This window comes from Leptonychotes weddellii, chromosome 2, assembly GCF_054177405.1.
Source record: "Leptonychotes weddellii isolate Sample4059 chromosome 2, ASM5417740v2, whole genome shotgun sequence".
NCBI classification, from domain to species: Eukaryota; Metazoa; Chordata; class Mammalia; order Carnivora; family Phocidae; genus Leptonychotes; species Leptonychotes weddellii.
The window spans coordinates 111,554,711-111,573,507 of record NC_138370.1 but is presented as its reverse complement, the minus strand read 5'-3'; the positions used below and the strand labels follow the sequence as shown (position 1 = coordinate 111,573,507).

The following is an 18,797-nucleotide window of genomic DNA, read 5'->3' as shown; positions in this document are numbered from 1 at the left end:
TCATATGATTTTTATCCTTCATGTTTTTTTTTTTTTAAAGATTTTACTTATTCATTTGAGAGAGACATAGAGAGAGCACAAACAGGGGGAGAGGCAGGCAGAGGGAGAAGCAGGCTCTCAGCTGAGCAGAGAGCCAGATGCAGGGCTTGATCCCAGGACCTGGAGATATATGACCCAAGCCGAAGCCAGACACTTAACCATCTGAGCCACCCAGGCACCCCTATCCTTCATGTTGTTATGTGGTGTATTACATTGGTTGATTTGAGAATATTGCAGCATCCTTGTATCTTCAGAATAAATCCCACTTAATTGTGGTGAATGATCCTTTTAATGTATTTTTGAATGTGATTTGCTAGTATTTTGTTGAGGACTTTTGCATGTATGTTCATCAGGGGTATTGGTCTGTGGTTTTCTTTTTTCTTTTTGATGTTTTTAATATCAGGGTGATGCTGTCCTCACAGAATGTATTTGGAAGCTTTTCTTCCACTTCTATTTTTAGCATAGTTGGAAGAAAATAGCTGTTAACTCTTTTTTTAAGTGTTTAGTAGAATTCATTTACAAATCCACTTGCTGAACTTTTGTTTGTTTTTAATTTTTTGATTACCAACTTAGTTTTTTACTAGTAATTGGTCTGTTCACATTTTCTGTTTCTTTTACTTAGGCTTTTAGTAGTTTGATATATCTTTGTATGGTATTTTTTTTTCTGTTTGTTCTTATGGCTAGATTAAATATTGTTTCTGTGTATATTACCTCTCTCTCTTTCTCTATCTCTCTCTTTTTCTTTAATTTTAGGATTCCAATTATATAAGTATTGATGTTTCACCATATACTATATGTCTCTTATACTTTTTGTCTGTATTACCATTGTTTATCCTCTCCATGTTTTATTCTGAATATTTTCTTCTGACCCATATTTCACTTCACTAATTTTCTCTTCTCTATGGAATCTAATGTTGACCTCATCTAGTGATATTAAATTTTAATTATTACACCTTTCAGCCCATTGATTTTGTATCATAATCTTTAATTCTTTGCTGAAATTTTCCATCTTGCCATGTAATTTCTTGAACATATTAATTACAGTTATGTTAAAGTTAATGTGTTTTAAGTCTATATCTGGATCTCCTTTGGGTCTGTTTATATTACCTGGCTTTTTCCTTATTATTTACTTACTCAGTTCTCTCTCCAGGTAGACTTGTTAATGTTAAATTAAATGACAGGAGTAGTTTTGAGGCTCTTGATTTTATTAACTTCTGGCAGAAAGATTTTACTTTTTCAGGTAGTTAAGATCTAGGCACTTAATTTCAATCCAACCAGGGACTGGAGTGATTCTAAGAAGGATGTGAGTCATCGGGAACTTAGTGAGGTTACCAATGGAAGGGAAGCCAGGAGTTTCCTCAGGACCTCTTCTTCTTGTGTGATCTGAATTCCAGTGTTATTTTCTTAATGCACTCATTAAGAAAACTACTCACTGTAGTTGACTCTACTTAAGATCTCTTATTCTCAGACACTGCTTCCTACTCAACTTCTCAGATTTTGGTTTCAAATTGGCAAGTGATCCTTAAAGGACAAACTCTATTTCTTCCTCTACTGTCTACTACCACCACACTCAATATTTATGGCACCAGGGATATGGGAATTTTCCCTAGACCTACCAATTCTCCAATTCTCTGCACACACCAACTGAGTGTTCAATTTGATTCTGACACAGTCTACCTGGAGTTAGCATCAGATCTCACAGGATAAGAACTTAGTCTCACCAGACTGCTCACATTTCAATCTCAAGTCCAGGTAGTCCCTATGCTTCTGACTGTCTAGCTATAAATTAGAGATTCCCACAGCCTCCTCTTTGTGTTTGGTAATTTGCTAGAATGGCTTATAGAACTGAGGAAAGCAGTTTATTTACAATATTCCTGGTTTATTATAAAAGGATACAACTCAGGAACAGTCAGACAAAAATGATGCACAGGGCTAGGTATGGAGGAAGGAGTGTGGAACTCTCCAGGCATGCCACCCTCACAGCACTGTATGCATTCACCAACCTAGAAACTTTCCAAATCCCAAATGCCTTTAGCTTTGTTTTTTATAAAGGTCTTATTAAGCAGGAGTGACTGAATCATGGGTCACTGGTGATTAAGTCAATTTCCAGCCACATTTTCTTTCCTGAAGATTGGAGTATGGGACTGAAAGTTCCACATGGTTGGTTCCACTGGCAAATAACTTTCATCCTGAGGCTATGTGGAAGCCCCCAACCACCCACCATCTTATTAGCATACAAAAAGATACTTATCACGTGGGAGAATTCCAGTGTGTTAAGAGCTGAGTGCCAGGAAATCAAGACAGAAACCAAACATATATTAAATTGTCAAAGACTGCAAGGATAAAAGTAGCACCAAAGGTCCGTATTTACTTCTGTTAAATAACAAAATTAAATCCAGTAAATTTGAAGATATAATTGGCTTTATTAAATTATTCATGAATCAGCACCCAGTCTAGCAAGTAGAAAGGCACTTTGAGAAGTTGTACAAAATGGAAGGTTTTCATAGATGGAGAGTAGGGGCAAGAAAGTTATTAGCAGAAGAAGAGGATTGTTCCAGAGAGGCTGTTTGCTAAAGGAAAAAACAAGGAAACAGGTGTCTTATCATGCAGATTACCTCATTTTTCTGTGGAGGATGGTGAGGAACCAGGTGACAAACTCATAGGTGCTGATGGAAAGAAAAAAATTCATGACTGATAGGCTTAAGGCCGCCTTTCTTGGGGAGGTTGAAACTGCAATTGTTTTTTTGTTTTTTTAATTTAAGTTCCATTTAATTAATATACAGTGTAATATCAGTTTCAGGTGTACAATTTAGTGATTCAACACTTGCATACAACACCCAGTGCTTATCACAAGTGCAGTCCTTACTCCCTATCACCAATTTAACCCATTCCCCTACCCACCTCCAGTCTGGTAACCATCAGTTTATTCTCTGTAGTTAAGTGTCTTTGAAACTTCAATTAGTTTGGGTATTAAGCCCCCGTGTGGAAACTGCATCTAAGTGACAGCATTTGGGGCCTGAAGTTTGTTTTTTTTTTAAATTCCTCTGGGCTTCTGTTTTTTGTTTTTGTTTTTGTTTTTTTTCCTGTAATCTCATGTTGAATTTTCAAGGCTACCTTAGTAGCCTTGTGAGGTCTCCAAACAGATTTGTTATTTGGTCAGACTTTTCTAGTTTTTCTTAATAGAAGTATCGATCTAATCCAGGAATTTGAGAATGATGACCTATGTGCCAAATATATCCTGTCATCTGTTTTTATAAATAAAATTTTGTTGGAGAATAGCCATAGTGAATTGGTTACATATTGTCTGTGGCTGCTTTCCTGCTACAAAGACAGACTTGAGACTGAGTTGGACAGACTTGAGACTGAGTTGTATAGTTGTGACAAAGACTTATGTCCTAAAAAGCCTAACATGTTCACTGCCTGACCCTTTCCAGAATATAACTTGTGAATTTCTGCTCTAATCCACCAGGACCATATAAAAAAGAACTAAAATTATTTATTATGTATCTGTTTCTTCTGTTCCTATTGGAGGATAACCTTATTGTCTCGGATTTAAGTTTTTTTTATAAAAAACATTCAAAACATAATTATTTTCATATGTAACAAAAATTTAATGGTAGTTTTTGTTTTCACTGTCCCAATTCCATCATATTCTTTATTACAGACAAAATCCGTTTTTCATAATTTGGGCAAATTATTTTAAAACAGAAAATAGTTCAACAATGAAAGAAATGCCAGGAGACAAATGTTACTTGTAACTTGAAACTATATTACTTATTTATATAATCCAAACAAAACCAATTTTGTTCACTGAACTTTTAACTAAGTCACAGAACTGTGAACAGAGTTAAACAGCTGGTCTGCCATTATCTGAATTTGTTTGAACCCCCAGTTGACTAGTGCATAGATTACTGTCAAACCAGTAGTGTTTCTCTTTCTGAAATTTGGAGTAATATTCTTGAATTAGCAGCAGGTTATCCCCACTGTCAACCATATTTATGTAAATAATTCTCTCTAATTCTCCTCTAGGAATAACTGAAAAAAGACATGCTAACTCAAATTAAAGTTGCACATTAAAGGAGGTAATAAACATTTAAATAGATTGACAGTGGATATTTTCTTTATGAGACATATAATTTAGTGTGGGACCACAAAATCTTTTTTTTTTTAAGATTTTATTTATTCATTTAACAGAAGAGAGAGAGAGCACAAGCAGGGGGAGTGGGAGAAGGAGAAGCAGGCTCTCCACTAAGCAGGGAGCCCAATGCAGGGCTCAATCCCAGGACCTGAGCCAGGATCATGACCTGAGCCAAAGGCAGATGCTTAACTGACTGAGCCACCCAGTCGCCCCCACAAAATCTTATTCTTCACAGCACTTCACAGATTAGAAATCTTGAATATGTGGTACCATCTGTAATTATATAGTCTTAAGTAATTTGAGCCCAAATAGCTATATTGAAGAGTTCTTAGTGTATTATATATATATGTGTGTGTGTATATATGTATATATACACAAATATAAATATGATATTTGCCTTTTTATGTTCTTGGCCTCTGTATGTAAGTTCAGTAATATAGAAAAAGATAGTATGTACAATCCTTCTGTTGTTGAGTTTGACTCTCAAAATAAGGAAAGACATGATCGGCCTTTTTTCAGAGTTTAGGTGACAATAAAGACCAACTCCTAAATTAATGTTATGGTTGGACTGGTTGAGTCATAGCAGGTTTCTAAAATGATCCCAGTGTAAAGGATTTCTGGGAGAGCATTCTCTTCTTATTTATACCTTGTTAGCACAGGCTACCGAAGAAGCCAACAAATATTTAGGCAAATGAAATACTCTTCCTAGTGCCCAGTTGAGTTTCAGTTCTAGATGGGACTGTCTAAATATGAATCTCAGTTCTACCACTTAAAAAGTGGGTAACCCTGGGTGCCTGGGTGGCTCAGTTGATTAAGCGACTGCCTTCGGCTCAGGTCATGATCCTGGAGTCCCGGGATCGAGTCCCGCATCGGGCTCCCTGCTCAGCAGGGGGTCTGCTTCTCCCTCTGCCCTCTTCCCTCTCGTGCTCTCTGTCTCTCACTCTCTCTCTCTCAAATAAATAAATAAAATCTTTAAAAAAAAAAAAAAAGTGGGTAACCCAGAGTGGGTAACTTTTCTTTCTTCCTGTGGATTAGAATAGAATCTGCTTCATAAAATTAAATGAGATACATGCAAAGAACATATTAGTCACTGAAAAAAATTGTGATATTTTTCATTATGACCATCACCACCACCACCAGTAGTATAATACTTCCAAAGTTTTTACTGTGAGCTCAACAATTTATTATTGTTATAACTTTTTCATTATTTTAACTATGAGTATGATTCATGTAGCGAGCTGGGTATTTTTTTCTGTCACTGTATAATGACTTTTATTACCCAACTAGCCTTTTTTCTATGGTCAGTACATTTCCATTATCCCTTTATATAGTATTTGAACTTTTAAAAAAATTGCTCTTCTTAATGTATTTTTTAGCCAATTATATAATTTTAACTGTTTATTCTTGCTGTCCGGATTTTTAATGAAAAGTTAAAAAGTATTCACTTGGTACAACTTGAGACACATATATGTCATTGTATGTAAATTTTACTTTAAAAATTGTAAGCAAATAATGAACTCTAGTTAATGATATGCCTTCTGAAGTGTTTAATAGTTCAGTATACTGATATACGACATGTACTAATATATATTATTTACTTTGAAATGTATCAGAGAAAAGATGGATTAATAGCTGGATAGAGGGAAAGATAGATGAATATATACATATACATATTCATCTACGTATCATGCAGCAGCTATAACAGAATCTTAAATTGTAGAATTAGGGATAAGTATGTATGTATTCACCATATAATTCTTTTACCTTTTATTTATATTTTATATCTTTCATAATAAACTGTTGGGGGAAATGTACTGAACATGCTTGAATCCGAATAGTCTTTAGGTATACATAATAAATTGGCTATTTTAACATTTCAAAATTTCATCTTTAATGGAGAAATAATAAAACTTCTGAAGATATTAAGGAAAATATGCCATAGGAACATACCAAATTGATATATGTTATTCTTCAGATTATGTCTTACCTGATAACTATGTTGTCATATAAGTCATGCAAGCTGTATAAGTCATAAAATGATATATGCCAATTTTGTTGGCCCTATTAAAGTAGGAAAATAAGGGTAGCATTAACTAATATTTTTACCTAAATTTATAGGATTTATGATAAAATAAATTAATATTTGTTATTTCTAACTTCTTTCTAAAATGGGCTTTAGGTGAATTTTAAAGCAGTCAGAAAGTTTTGACCCGAAGTAGAAATAATAGATGAAAGCTGTTGCATGTACAAGTGGATTGCTGTCCAATCCAGTCTAGCAGAGCCCTTTGTTCTGGAGAAAAGATTCACAGCAGCCGTACTCTCAGTTTTGAAGAGGAAAGAACACTTTATTAGTGTTACAAAACTCCAATAGAAACAGAAGAAAAGGGAAATCTACACATAAGATGAGGGCAACAGTAAGCAGTAAAGAAGAATAAGACAGAGTTACATCAAATTGGATACTTACAACATTCAACCTCGTTAGCTGGGGAAGCCCCTCTGAGACAGCCAGACTGGAATTCCAATTGAGAGGCCTGGGCTGAGTGTTCCTCCGCTCAGGGGAGACTTCCAACTGACCATCCCCATAAGGGTCGTATTTATAGGGCAAATGACAGGGTCTGAAGTTAAACATTTGTTTGTCTACATGCAGTTTGGAGCGAAATACATTTCTATGTTGTCATGTCTTTATATCTTCAGGAAGCCTGGGCTGTATGTGCTTGCTTTCCCCCCTGGATTCCATTGGGTGGGGACCAGCCCCACCTGCCTGGAGGCAGAGGGGATGCAAGGCAAAATTTATGCAGAAGGGCCAGTTCTGACCTGGAGGCCAGCTAATGTCAACTAATCAGGATCCCAAGGTCACTTACGCAGCACAAGTCTCACAAACAACATTCTTTAGCCTGCCTGGTATTGCAGGTCAGGGTGGTTGGTCATTCAGGACAAATCACAGAAACCTCCATCCATACAATATACCCTTCCAATCTTTTAGATGTAATATAGTATATTAATAATTGCCTTCAGTTTTAAGATGCGGAGTAAATAATATAACTGTATATAAAAAACCTGACTGTTCAATAAGGTAGCAGGTATTGTTGCTACTTTCTTGGAATAAGTAAGTCAGCACTTCTCATGGTGATTAAAATAAAGGAAGCAACATTCACTTGATTTCTGATATACTGTATCTCTTACGATCATTCATTATTTAAATAGAGTGATAACCACTTTCATTCCTGTATCACTTTCTTCCCTTAACTCTAAACAAATTGTAAATTGCCTAGATAGCACCCTTTGATGGTTTGTTTGTTCATCTTTTTTCCTTGTTCCTTTGTTGTGTGATTTTTAAAGCTGCTTTAGCATTTAGAATAGTTGGCAGTCAGTTATACCTTTATCCTATTAATCACAAGAATCCCAATTGGAACAGAGTTTTGCAGATCTTTTTTTTTTTTTTCCCCTTCTATGTTTCAAGAGTCCGCAGTTGCTTTTCTGCAGCTCCCAGGGGAGAATTAGCAGATATGTTTGTGGGTATTTACTAGAAAGGTAATGGGAGAATAAAATAGAAGACACAATGGAAATGCTTTCTATGAGAAGAAATTAAACTAATAGGGATTATTTAACCAAAAAGAGAGAAGATTGAAACACAATATTCAGTGAAATGGACTTAACTATAGCATGTTATGATAATATGTTGGCTCCAAAGGAGAACTTCCCAGTGCTAAATGATGGTTATTAAACTCTGGCACAGGTTAGAAAAAGGTTGTGGGTTAACTCCAAAATTTCCTAAAATATCAATGTGTCCCATGTGTGATCTTTGTGACTGGTCTTAGTGAAAATTATGAAAACCCAGAAATTTTATGTACCTGCTTTTTGTTCTTTATAAAATACAGGTTTTGGGATGCTTGGGTGGCTCCGTCGGTTAAGTGTCTGACTCTTGGTTTCAGCTCAGGTCATGATTTCAGGGTCCTGAGATTGAGAGCCGCATTGGATTCTGTACTCAGTGCAGAGTCTGCTTGAGATTCCTTCTCCCTCTCCTACTGCTTCTCCCCTTGCTCACTCATGTGCTCTCTCTCTAAAATAAGTAAATAGAATAAAATCTTTATAAAATAAGTTTAGCAATATGGAATTTAAAAATGTTACTAAACACAATGCAGGAAATATCAGAAAATGTATTGCCTTGTTGAGTAAACTGAAAAAAGTAGCTTTGCTTCAATTCCACGTTAAAAAAAAATATATATATATATATATAATTTTTGCATCTATTTTTTTACTCATTATACTAATTGATGTAAGATTTTCTAATTGTATCATTCTGTGATTAAATTTAAAAAAAGAAAGAAACATGAATGTTTTTTAGTCTACTATATTAGGCATATTAAATGCACTCTTCCAAAGTGTTTAACATGCATTCAAATGGGATTATTGGAAGAATCTTGTAAAGTGCACAGTATCTAGACTGAATTTGACTTTTATTTCCATGTATCTAATGTATGTAACTAGGAAAGAAAATAAATTTTAAATAATTAAAAACCTATTTTTAGGAAAAAAGGTTTTTTAAGCAAACTCTACCCCCAACCTGGGGCTCTAACTCACAACCCCAAAATCAAGAGTCACATCTTGTACTGACTGAGCCAGGCAGGTGCCCCAGGAAAAAGAATTTTGATGAAAGTCAGTAGTCTTACTAAATCTATTACTCTTAGACCTACCTGCTGTCCCTGGTACTCTTGAAGCTACAAGTTAGGCATTGAAGTGATATCACTGTATCTAACTCAGGGTCTAGTATCTCAGGATCCAGGATTCCCCTTAAATCATGTTTTCTTTCTTTGGCAGTATTATTATTATTATTCCTTAGAAATTCTCAGGCACCAAAATCATATTCTAATACCTTAAAGAATAGAATATTTATTTCAGAAATTGAGATTCCTAATTGGCAGTAGCTTGGCATTCTTTTGTTCCTATGAAAGAGGATATTAGGATAATCATTTTGCATTGATTTTCTGATTTTTGCCAGGAAACTAAAATAAACACCCTGTGCCTTTTCATATGTAGTACTTTGTTAGTGTATTAGTGTGTCACCATTTGAAACCTAAAGGAGAAAAAAACGAAAAACAAAAATTGTTTTGGTAGATACTTGGGAACATTCTATACTTCTTTTTCTTTTAATTCTTAGTAGTTGTTTTTTTTTTTTAATGTAGATCGCATTATCTTTACTTTATAGATGAGTAAATTGAGGTGCAATCAGGTTCACTGTTTTGGTCAAGTTACCCGGGCAATATGTGGTAAAACCTAGATTAGAACATGCCTGCTTGGTTCCAAAGCCAAAATATTTGTAATATATAAGTATTATGGCTCTACATAAAAATCACCTGGTGAACCTTTAAAATATCAATGATTTGGATGTTCAGAACCAGTTGAGAATTACTAAATTATACTGTTTTTCAAAATTTTTAAAATATTTATTTTAACATATTTTAAAGATATGTAAGTCAAATTTAAGACATAACTTGCCAATTATTTTATTTCCCATAGCAATATTGATGAGCAGCAGATGTTTAGCTATTAGTTATTTTGTATGACCAAGATAAAATAATAATGTTATTATTGAGACTTATATCCAGATGTCAAGAATGAATATTTCCAATTTCAGTTACAAAATTTCTAATGTTATTTTCTAGTTGTTTGGAAGCAAAACTAATGCCTAAGAATATAAGTTTCTTGTGCACTACCACCATTTTAAAGATAGGAATTGGTTTTCCAGTTCAGAGATTAAATATATATAAATAAAAATGAAAACTCAGTTTACAAAGGATTCTGTGCACAGAACTAATTTATGACATTCATTTTGAAATTAACTTTTAGGAGTCACAGGATTAATTTTAAAAATAGTAATGTTATGAATATAATAGAAATACAAAATGAATACAGTGTTGTCTGATTTCTCATTTAATTACAAATTTCCAGCTAGATGGCAAGCAATTCAAAATGGGACTTAATGTAATGATGTAATTTTGTGATTAGTGTGTTTCCTTTAAACTTTCAATCATTGGGGCACCTGGGTGGCTCAGTCATTAAGCGTCTGCCTTCGGCTCAGGTCATGATGCCAGGGTCCTGGGATCGAGCCCTGCATCGGGCTCCCTGCTCTGCGGGAAGCCTGCTTCTCCCCCCACTTCCCCTGCTTGTGTTCCCTCTCTTACTGTCTCTCTCTGTGTCAAATAAATAAATAAAATCTTAAAAAAATAAACTTTCAATCATAAATTTATCTTAACTTGGGAATGCATTCACACAGCATAAACATGGGATAAATTCATGTTATATACAGATGGAAAAGGAATTTTTTTTTTTTGCTAAAAGCTTAAAGCAATTTTGTTGATAGAATTTATTAGCACCGTGTTTTGTATCTTTTTATCCTACCATATGGTTTATATTAATTATTATAATAACAATAAAATAATCCCATAAGTTTATACACTTGGATGATTGATACGTGTCTATTTGTAAAGTTGCCTCAGAAACTGAAACATTAATTACATTTTTGGCATAAAATAGCATGCTTTTACTGAATTGTGGGCTATGACAAAGTAGATCTTTGCCGAGATTATTACATTAAAAATGAATCTTACCAAATTCGTGTTTATGATCAGTGAATTTATTTTTCCATTTCTCTTATCTTTTTATTAAAATATTATCCAATATAATTTTATTGAATGGCTACTAAATTCAAGTACTCCTCTAGGTGGTGGCGTAGAGTGTGGCTACAAGCCGTAGTATGGCTCGTAGCAAAATAACAAGGAAGAAAAACATTAAACAAATACTTGTAAGTATCAAGTATGTTGTGTATTGTCTGAACTTTGGGACATTTAGCACTAATCCGGGGAGAGGGAGGGATTCTGAGAACTGAAACATGCTGAGACTTAGGGGTGAGAGAGGAGTATTTCTGAATGAGGGAATTACCATTCTAAAGGCATTGAGGCAAGTTGTTTAGAAAGCAGTGGTATATTAGTTTTCTACTGCTGCTGTAGCAAATCACCACAAACTCAGCAGCACGAATTTATTATGTCACAATTCTGTAGGTCAGAAGTCTGGAGTGGATATTTGTCTGGTTCTTCTGTTATAGGTTTCATAAGGCAAAAATCAAGGTGTCAGCAGCCTGGGCTCTTATCTGCAGGTTCTGAGGGTGAGGAGGAAGAGGAGAGGAAATCCATTTCTAAGCTCCTCAGGTTGATGGCAGAATTCATTTCTTTGTAGCTACAGGGCTGAGGTTCCCATTTCCTTGCTGGCTGTGAGCAGAAACCATTCTTAGCAACTTAAGGGCTCGTACATTCCTTGTCACATTGAAAGTTGCCGCCTCCAGCGGCGCTAGCAGTCCTTCTTCCCCGTTGTAGATCTCTGACTTCCCTCCTGCCATATCTCCATTTCTGCTTTTATCTGGGAAAAAGCTCTGCTCTTCAGAGCCCTTGTGATTATATTGGGTTTATGGAGGTAATATGGGATAATCTCTCTATCTTAAAACCAACTGATGAGTAATTTTAACTGCATTGACAGAATCCCTTTGCCATGTGGTGTAACATATTCATAGGCTTGACACCATAGGCATAGTTCAGGGGGCCAGAGTTCTGCCTACCACAGGGGATGGGAATTTCATGGCAGATAAAGAGATCAAAGAACTTAGTGGCTTGGTGGTTGTTTAGATATATTTGGACATTGAAGTCACTCAAATGATGACAGGGTTGTAGTGGAGAGAAAAACTGAAGTCAAATGAAAAAGTCTCCAGTAAATGAAAAGTGATAACCTAGAGGTTTGGCAGTTAATAGACACAAGAATGGGGAGAGGGAGACATGAGCCTCACAGATTAGAGAAATATTGCAGACTATGGAGGGGTGTTAATCAGGAAGTTGCCCTGGAGTGCCCTATCAAGTGCTGAAAAAGAGATACCTCTAACTGAGAGAACACAGGAAAATCTAAGTGCTTGGGAGAGAGTCAGGTTTCAGATAGGTCAAATGATAAACTGGGTGTTCTCACAGTTTATGACGTTGAGGAGTTCTTTTGCAATGGAACAGTGTTTCTAGGGATAAAATAGAGAATTTGAGAGAGAAGCACAATCGGGAATGGATCGGGAGAGAGAACACAAATTTCATCATGGGGATGGAAGCATTGGAGAAAATCGACAGAAAGTAGGGGTGAAGGGAAAGGGAATTGAGTTGACTACAGATTTGCCAAGAAGATAAGAAATCTAATGATCCCTTGAAAGTGGATGCATTTCTTTCAGTAGTTACTAAGTGGTCAGCAAAGGAAGTCCAGTAGCTGAAAACTTCATGGTCTTCAGTGGTGGGTGGTAGAGTTGGTACCAAGCAGATTTTAGTGACTGCAAAGTCTAGAGCATGTCTGATCCAAGTCAGTCATTTGTTTCCCTCATTATTTGTCATGTCTTATGAGAGTCAGTATGTAAGGTTAAGAATACAAACTGTGGCTCCGGTGTGTATGGGTTTCAGTCTGGGCCTTGTAATTGTGCCCAAGTTGCTTAAATTCTCTGTGCCTCAGATTCTTCAGCCCCAAAATGGAAATGATGACAGTAGTAACTGTTTCAATTTGGTAGTTTTGAAGACCAAATGAGTACATGGCCCATTGTAAGCATTTGTAGCTGTTAGCTGTAGCTGTTTAATGGCCACTTATACAATTCTTTTACCTACTTATATAAGATTTAAGTATTATGGAGCATGCAAGATACACTGTTTTTCAGACTAGAGATCTGTGCTAAACTGAATAATTTTATGTCACTTTGGTTCAATTGTGCTTCCTAAGAAACACAATATTAACCTTAGAGAAGTGTATATTATTGCTTGTGTGTTCTCGTGGAGCTGCATCAACATAGTTGATAGGAAAATAGGTCACAGTTTTAAGTGATTTTGGTAGATATAAAAATGCCAATCCAAGTAAAGTAAAGTTGCCTGAAGGATTGTTTTTTCTTTAATAAAAAGAGCCATGATCTAGACGTAATACTCTCGAGAAATGTATTTGTCATTAAAAACAAAGGCGTCAAATGATTTTCTAGGTATAGTAGTCACAATAAATATCTACTGTCACCTCTATAGAGGCAGAAGAAATATGCTGTCACTTCTGTTATTGGAAAACTGTCCATCGCTTTTCTAGCTTTCTCCTCCAAGCACCCTTCCATGGAGAATTACCCTTGTACAGTTCAATTTGTAGCAGAGTAAAAAGTTTTTAAGATAAGGAGGCATTTCCTAAAATGCTAGCCTATTGCCATTTAGGATTAGTTTAAACTGTACAATTGACAATTTGAAACCTCTTAGATGCTCTTTTTTTATGCTACATGAGTTGGATGTTAAGAATTCATTCTAATTTATTATTTTACAAAGAAAATATTTTAAATGCATTAGAGTATTTGATGCTAAATCTGATTTTTTAAAAATGATTTCAAAAGGATATAAAAATTATTTACAGGGGATGTTAGAAGAGATGTGTTTTTAAATACATCTTGATTAAAATAGTTAATGTCAATAGATTAAAGCACTTCCAAAGAATATTGATGTCAGATATCAAGTGATTGGTAATTGTGATTTTGGTCATTGTGTTTTTAGATTAACTTTTTCAATTCATAACTCATAATACTATCACTTTAGCGTATTTTGATTGGACTGCATTTTTTAATTGATATGTATAAGACACTGTATTAACCATTTTAAAGGATGTAAAAAGTATTCAATTTAGTTTCTGCCTTAAGGTACTAATACAACTAAAGGGGTAAATCATACACATACATAACAATTGTCAAAGGTACAGTAAGAAATAGGGAAATGCAAAGCAGAATAGAGAGAAGCAAAGCGGAATAGAGGATAAGAAGGGAGGCATTACCAAAAATTTGCCAGTCAAAACTCTCTTTTTATGTTGCAGATAGACAATGGAAATAGTAAGTGGAAGAATAGTATATAAAATGTATAATATAATAACAATATAGTAAACTCTAATAAGGAATATTTTTATAAATATACAAATAGAAAATACCAGAGGAAGATGTCTAAAAGCATAGTTGTTCATTATATTATCTCCAATATTTTGTTTCCTCAAGATAACGGAGTGAAGGACGTTAGAAAGGATGGAGGAAGTCTATAAGCATGAAAGTGGATGTCAGCTAGAGACTATATTCTGCCTGATCAGATGGAGACAGGAGACTCTGTAGCATCACTTTTCCCATATAGTTGGTCCCACCTTGAGGCAGAGAGGCTAGTGTTTTGAACCTGTATGTATCAGTTATTGATTTTGGGGTAAGGAGCTGGTAATCTCATAGGAAGCAGCTATGAACCTTTTGCAGCTAACACTCATAGTAGCTAGACCTAATAAAGGGGTATGGGCAGACAGCACCCAAAGTGTTCAGAATACATTATTGAGCAATCAACAGCATACCTATATTTAATCTCACACCCACACACACACACCCCCCACACAAACACAATGTTCAGTCATTAAACAATTAGCAAGTACCTATTAACTACTGAAAATGAACAGTGAACTGGTAGAGGTTAAAAAAAAAAGAAAGAAAGGAAACACACAAACACTATAACCTCCTTCCTTATTCAGGAAGATACCAGCATCTCTGGGGGCAGTAGTCAAGTATATCCATATTTATGTGTAATAGGTTATGTGTTAAAGTACTATATTCAACTATTATAGAAGGGCAAAGAAGGACTCAACTCTTGCTACTTGTTGCTTACATATTTTTTAAGTGTACTCAGCAAATAATAATAGTAGTAGTAATAATAATAATAATGGATATTTTTAAACTTAAAACTTTAAGCCTCACTTCTCTGAAAAATTCAACTGTATGGAATATCTTACTTCTGTGGAATGTGATGTAAACTATATATGCCCACAAAGCTGTGCCTCTGACATGACATGTGTAATAACATCTCATTTATCCAGTTGCCACTTATCTCCAAACTTAAAATAATTAAACCATGATCTGGATCGTCAGCATTTGAAAACAACACATGAACTCCTGAGAGTCCCAATAAAGAGCACAAAACGCCTTGCTGGCTTCAGCACATATACCCTGCTGTTGGGAAAATAGAATTAAAAAACAAAATATGTTCCCAACTCAGAGATCCTCTGTACAAAGGCAACAGAGAAAGAAAACACTTTTATTATTGAGTAAGCATTAAACCAGAATGTGAAGCATATCACAGGCAATCCACAAAGAGAGCACAAAGATAGAAATCTCACTCTTTTATGTAGTCAAGTAGATACAATCCATCATGTGCATGTTTACAAAATAAACCACATCTAGTCCTCCAGTAAAGGAAACTTGACAGCATCATATTTGTCACACATAGTTCATCCTGAATTTACCTGGTAATTGGTGTGACCATCTATGTTAATTAATAGGCTTTATCCGGGAGAGAAACAAACTTTTCATATCTTTTATGGCATGAGGTAGTTTTGCAGCTTTGAGAAAGGTGCCTGAAAGGTTGGGCAACTACTCTCCCATGGAAACCAGCGGATAGGGTGCTATTTCCCTTGATGCCTGCCTTTCAAAGAGATGGCCCCCAGATCTCTGAGAAAGAAGACCCTGGGTCTTAAAGCTGACAAAAGGTCTATCTAGCTTACAAAAAGATTTATATAGATTTCAGAAACAGGAAAAAGTACTACAATGATAAGTTTACTAAAGTAAATTCTCCAAGAAAATGGAAGGAAGAGAAATCCCTTCTATTATTTTCACTGGGGGACTTAAGCCTCTTACTTTTAATTTTTACTTGTCCTTACACTGCTCATGGTGACGCTCCTTCGGCCCCAGGGGAATCATTTACTCTGACTTCTGACATAGTTCTACAGTTTCAAATCCCACAGCAGATTGTACATTATCTGGGATTCAGGCTTCGTGTTGGAGATAGATATGCTAACTACAGAATGATGAAGAGACAACTGTCAAGTCTGATCATGAATGAAGAGATAATCCTTATAAAAAGCACATAGAGAAGTATGAAAGGAAGCGAGGAGGAAGGGAGAGAGTAGGAAGAAGGAAGCAGTCAGGAAACTTCTAGTGGGAAGAAACTGTCCCACTACCTAGGGAACTACTGAGGGCATGGTTTTATTACCACACAAAAATTATAATTGACTTTTAAGAATATATCATTACGATCACTCAATTTTTTAATACTTTTAAACTACAGGCAGTCTGGAGGTTGCTTTGAGGTCACATCCTTGATATCTTGAATGATGCCTTTTGACCATGTCTCCTTCAGGTTTCTCTTCTTTCCTTACAGCCTGTAAGAAAGTGTGCTGTCTATAAGTGAGTAGTGGTTGCTTTTTATAAGGATTAGAGGTTGTGTACAAACTATTACGTGTGTGGATTAAGTTACCCCCAGGAAATATCAGGGAATACTGATTCAGATGAAAGCAAAGCAGTTTCTTTATTGCAATTAGGAACAAAATGTTTTTGTCTTACATTATGTTTTTTAAAGATTGTATTTATTTATTAGAGAGAGAGGGAAAGCATGGGTGGGGGAGGAATAGAGGGGGAGGGAGAGGAAGAAGCAGGCTCCCCACTGAGCAGGGAACCAGACACAGGGCTGGATCCCAGGACCCCTGAGATTATGACCTGAGCCAAAGGCAGGTGCTTAACTGACTGAACCACCCAGGTGCCCCAGTCTTATATTATTATGGCTATTTTTCAGTGGGTAGTTTAGAAAGTGTAACATATGCTTAGCAAATATAGATGCACAGTCTCTGAAACCAAACTGCCTGGGTTCAAATCCCATTCTGCCATATACTCTCTGTATGACTTGGAGCAAGTTATTTCAACCTTTTATATCACAGTTTCCTTGTTTTGAAGTGGTAATTATTAATAGTGTTTACCTCATAGAATTGTGATGAGGATTAAATGAGTTTCCAGAGAAAGAGAGGTTGTCAAAACAAATGAACAAATGTAAACTATTATTTATAAACTGTTACCTATAGTGAAGTCTTACTTTAACCTGGTGACAATTTGTGTTTAAATATTTAAGGAAGAAAAAAGAGGGGTGATATTTTTCTAGGGGAATTACTAACCAAAATACATTAAAAATGTTTTTTAATCACATGTTGAGAGTGTGCTCTCTAAATGTAGAAGAAAAAATAGTATGTTGTAGAATATCATATATTGTCAATGTTTATTATATAGCGCATTATAGCCAAGTTTATTTTATAGATTCATCAAATATGAGAAATCATAGAATTTTTGAATTATTATATTGCATACTTAAAACTAATAACACGATATGTCAATTATACTTGCATAAATAAGTAAACAAATGAATAAAGAACACACACCCACAAAAGAAATCATATCAGTACTTTTTTAGTTTAATTATTATGAACTCAATTTTGTGATTTTGAATGTTAGTGTTTATTATATGGTTAGGCCAGTTTTTCTGCTTTTGCTGACCTATTTTGATATGAATGATGTGCTTAAAGACTTTCATGTTAGTATATATAATCTGATACATTATAATATGTATATTTATATTCTGTCCCACATGTTAGCACGGATTTACCTTGGACTGAATTGAGAAGTGAAAATTGGACAGACTTCACAGAACTCAGGAAAACAATGGATTTTTAGAAATTTCTTTTTGCTTTTGCCCTCTTGGAAAATAAAGGGAAGAAATGTCAAAATGTTCACGATTTTTAAGTATTGCCTTAAGAAAGCAAAAGTCTGCGTGTCCACTACTGTTCACACTAGCCTGAATAAAAATAAATTATTTCTTAAGTTTTTATATTTGACTGAACTACTAGTGCTAAAAGCTGTTGAGCAAGTGTGAAGCAAGCTTTTCCCTGTCTTTATGATGTCCCAATATAGGTGCTAGGTGACCTGCCGCTATTCTGTTCTTACTCTGATTCAGCAAACTTGGGGTAGATGAATCATCTTGGAGACTACAAATATGTGTATATATATATGCATATATATAATTATTATATATTTATACATATATACATATAATGCTTCCCAGAATAGCTTTAGAAACAAATGTACTTTACACTTTAAATGCTAATAATTCTGTTTATATTGATTTCATCATAAATTGTGCCTATGCTAAAAATAACAGTCATTAGACTTAAAATTTATCATCAGCTTAATTAGATCCTTTCACATTAAAAACAAATACTTTATTTTGTGTGTAGAATGACAGTAGGTGCTTTTTTACTGGATGTATAACATGGATTGGTAAATGTGTTCTTCTTTTCCCATATCTTAACATTGCAGAAAATTGTTTCTCCAAAAGATTTGTGTTAGTTAGGATCGACTAATTATGTGTCAGTAACAGATTATTACAAAATTTCAGTGGCTTAAGCTAACAAAAGTTTACTTCTTGCTTTGGTTACATGTCAATTCTGTAGTCAGGGCTCTGTCCATAAAACCATTCAGGATCCCAGGCTGTGGGAGGCACCATATATCTTGTAGCTGCATCGTGTTGGTCACCACACCCGCAGAAGGGAATAGATGGTGAGTTCATGCCTGTTCTTCAGCGCTTTATCCCAGAAGAGGCATACTTAATTTTAGTTTGTAGCCCTCCAGCCAGAACTTGTCCCAAAGCTTCACCTAACCAAGGGAAATAAGACAGAAGTGGTTACTGGTGAGCAC

The 18,797-nt window shown here is 35.2% G+C and overlaps 1 protein-coding gene across 9 annotated transcripts in view; it reads left to right on the top strand.

Annotated features, from left to right (window-relative positions):
* Positions 1-17,923, top strand: part of CCSER1 (coiled-coil serine rich protein 1) — a 474,700-nt gene extending 456,777 nt beyond the window's left edge. For 8 of the 9 annotated variants that reach the window (XM_081812135.1, XM_081812140.1, XM_081812138.1 and 5 more), the window contains one exon: positions 17,699-17,923. The gene's annotated coding sequence lies outside the window, so the exon portion shown is untranslated. The remainder of the gene's footprint in view (positions 1-17,698) is intronic. The other variant, XM_081812134.1, reaches the window with a different exon arrangement.
* Positions 17,924-18,797: the final 874 nt, after the last annotated feature.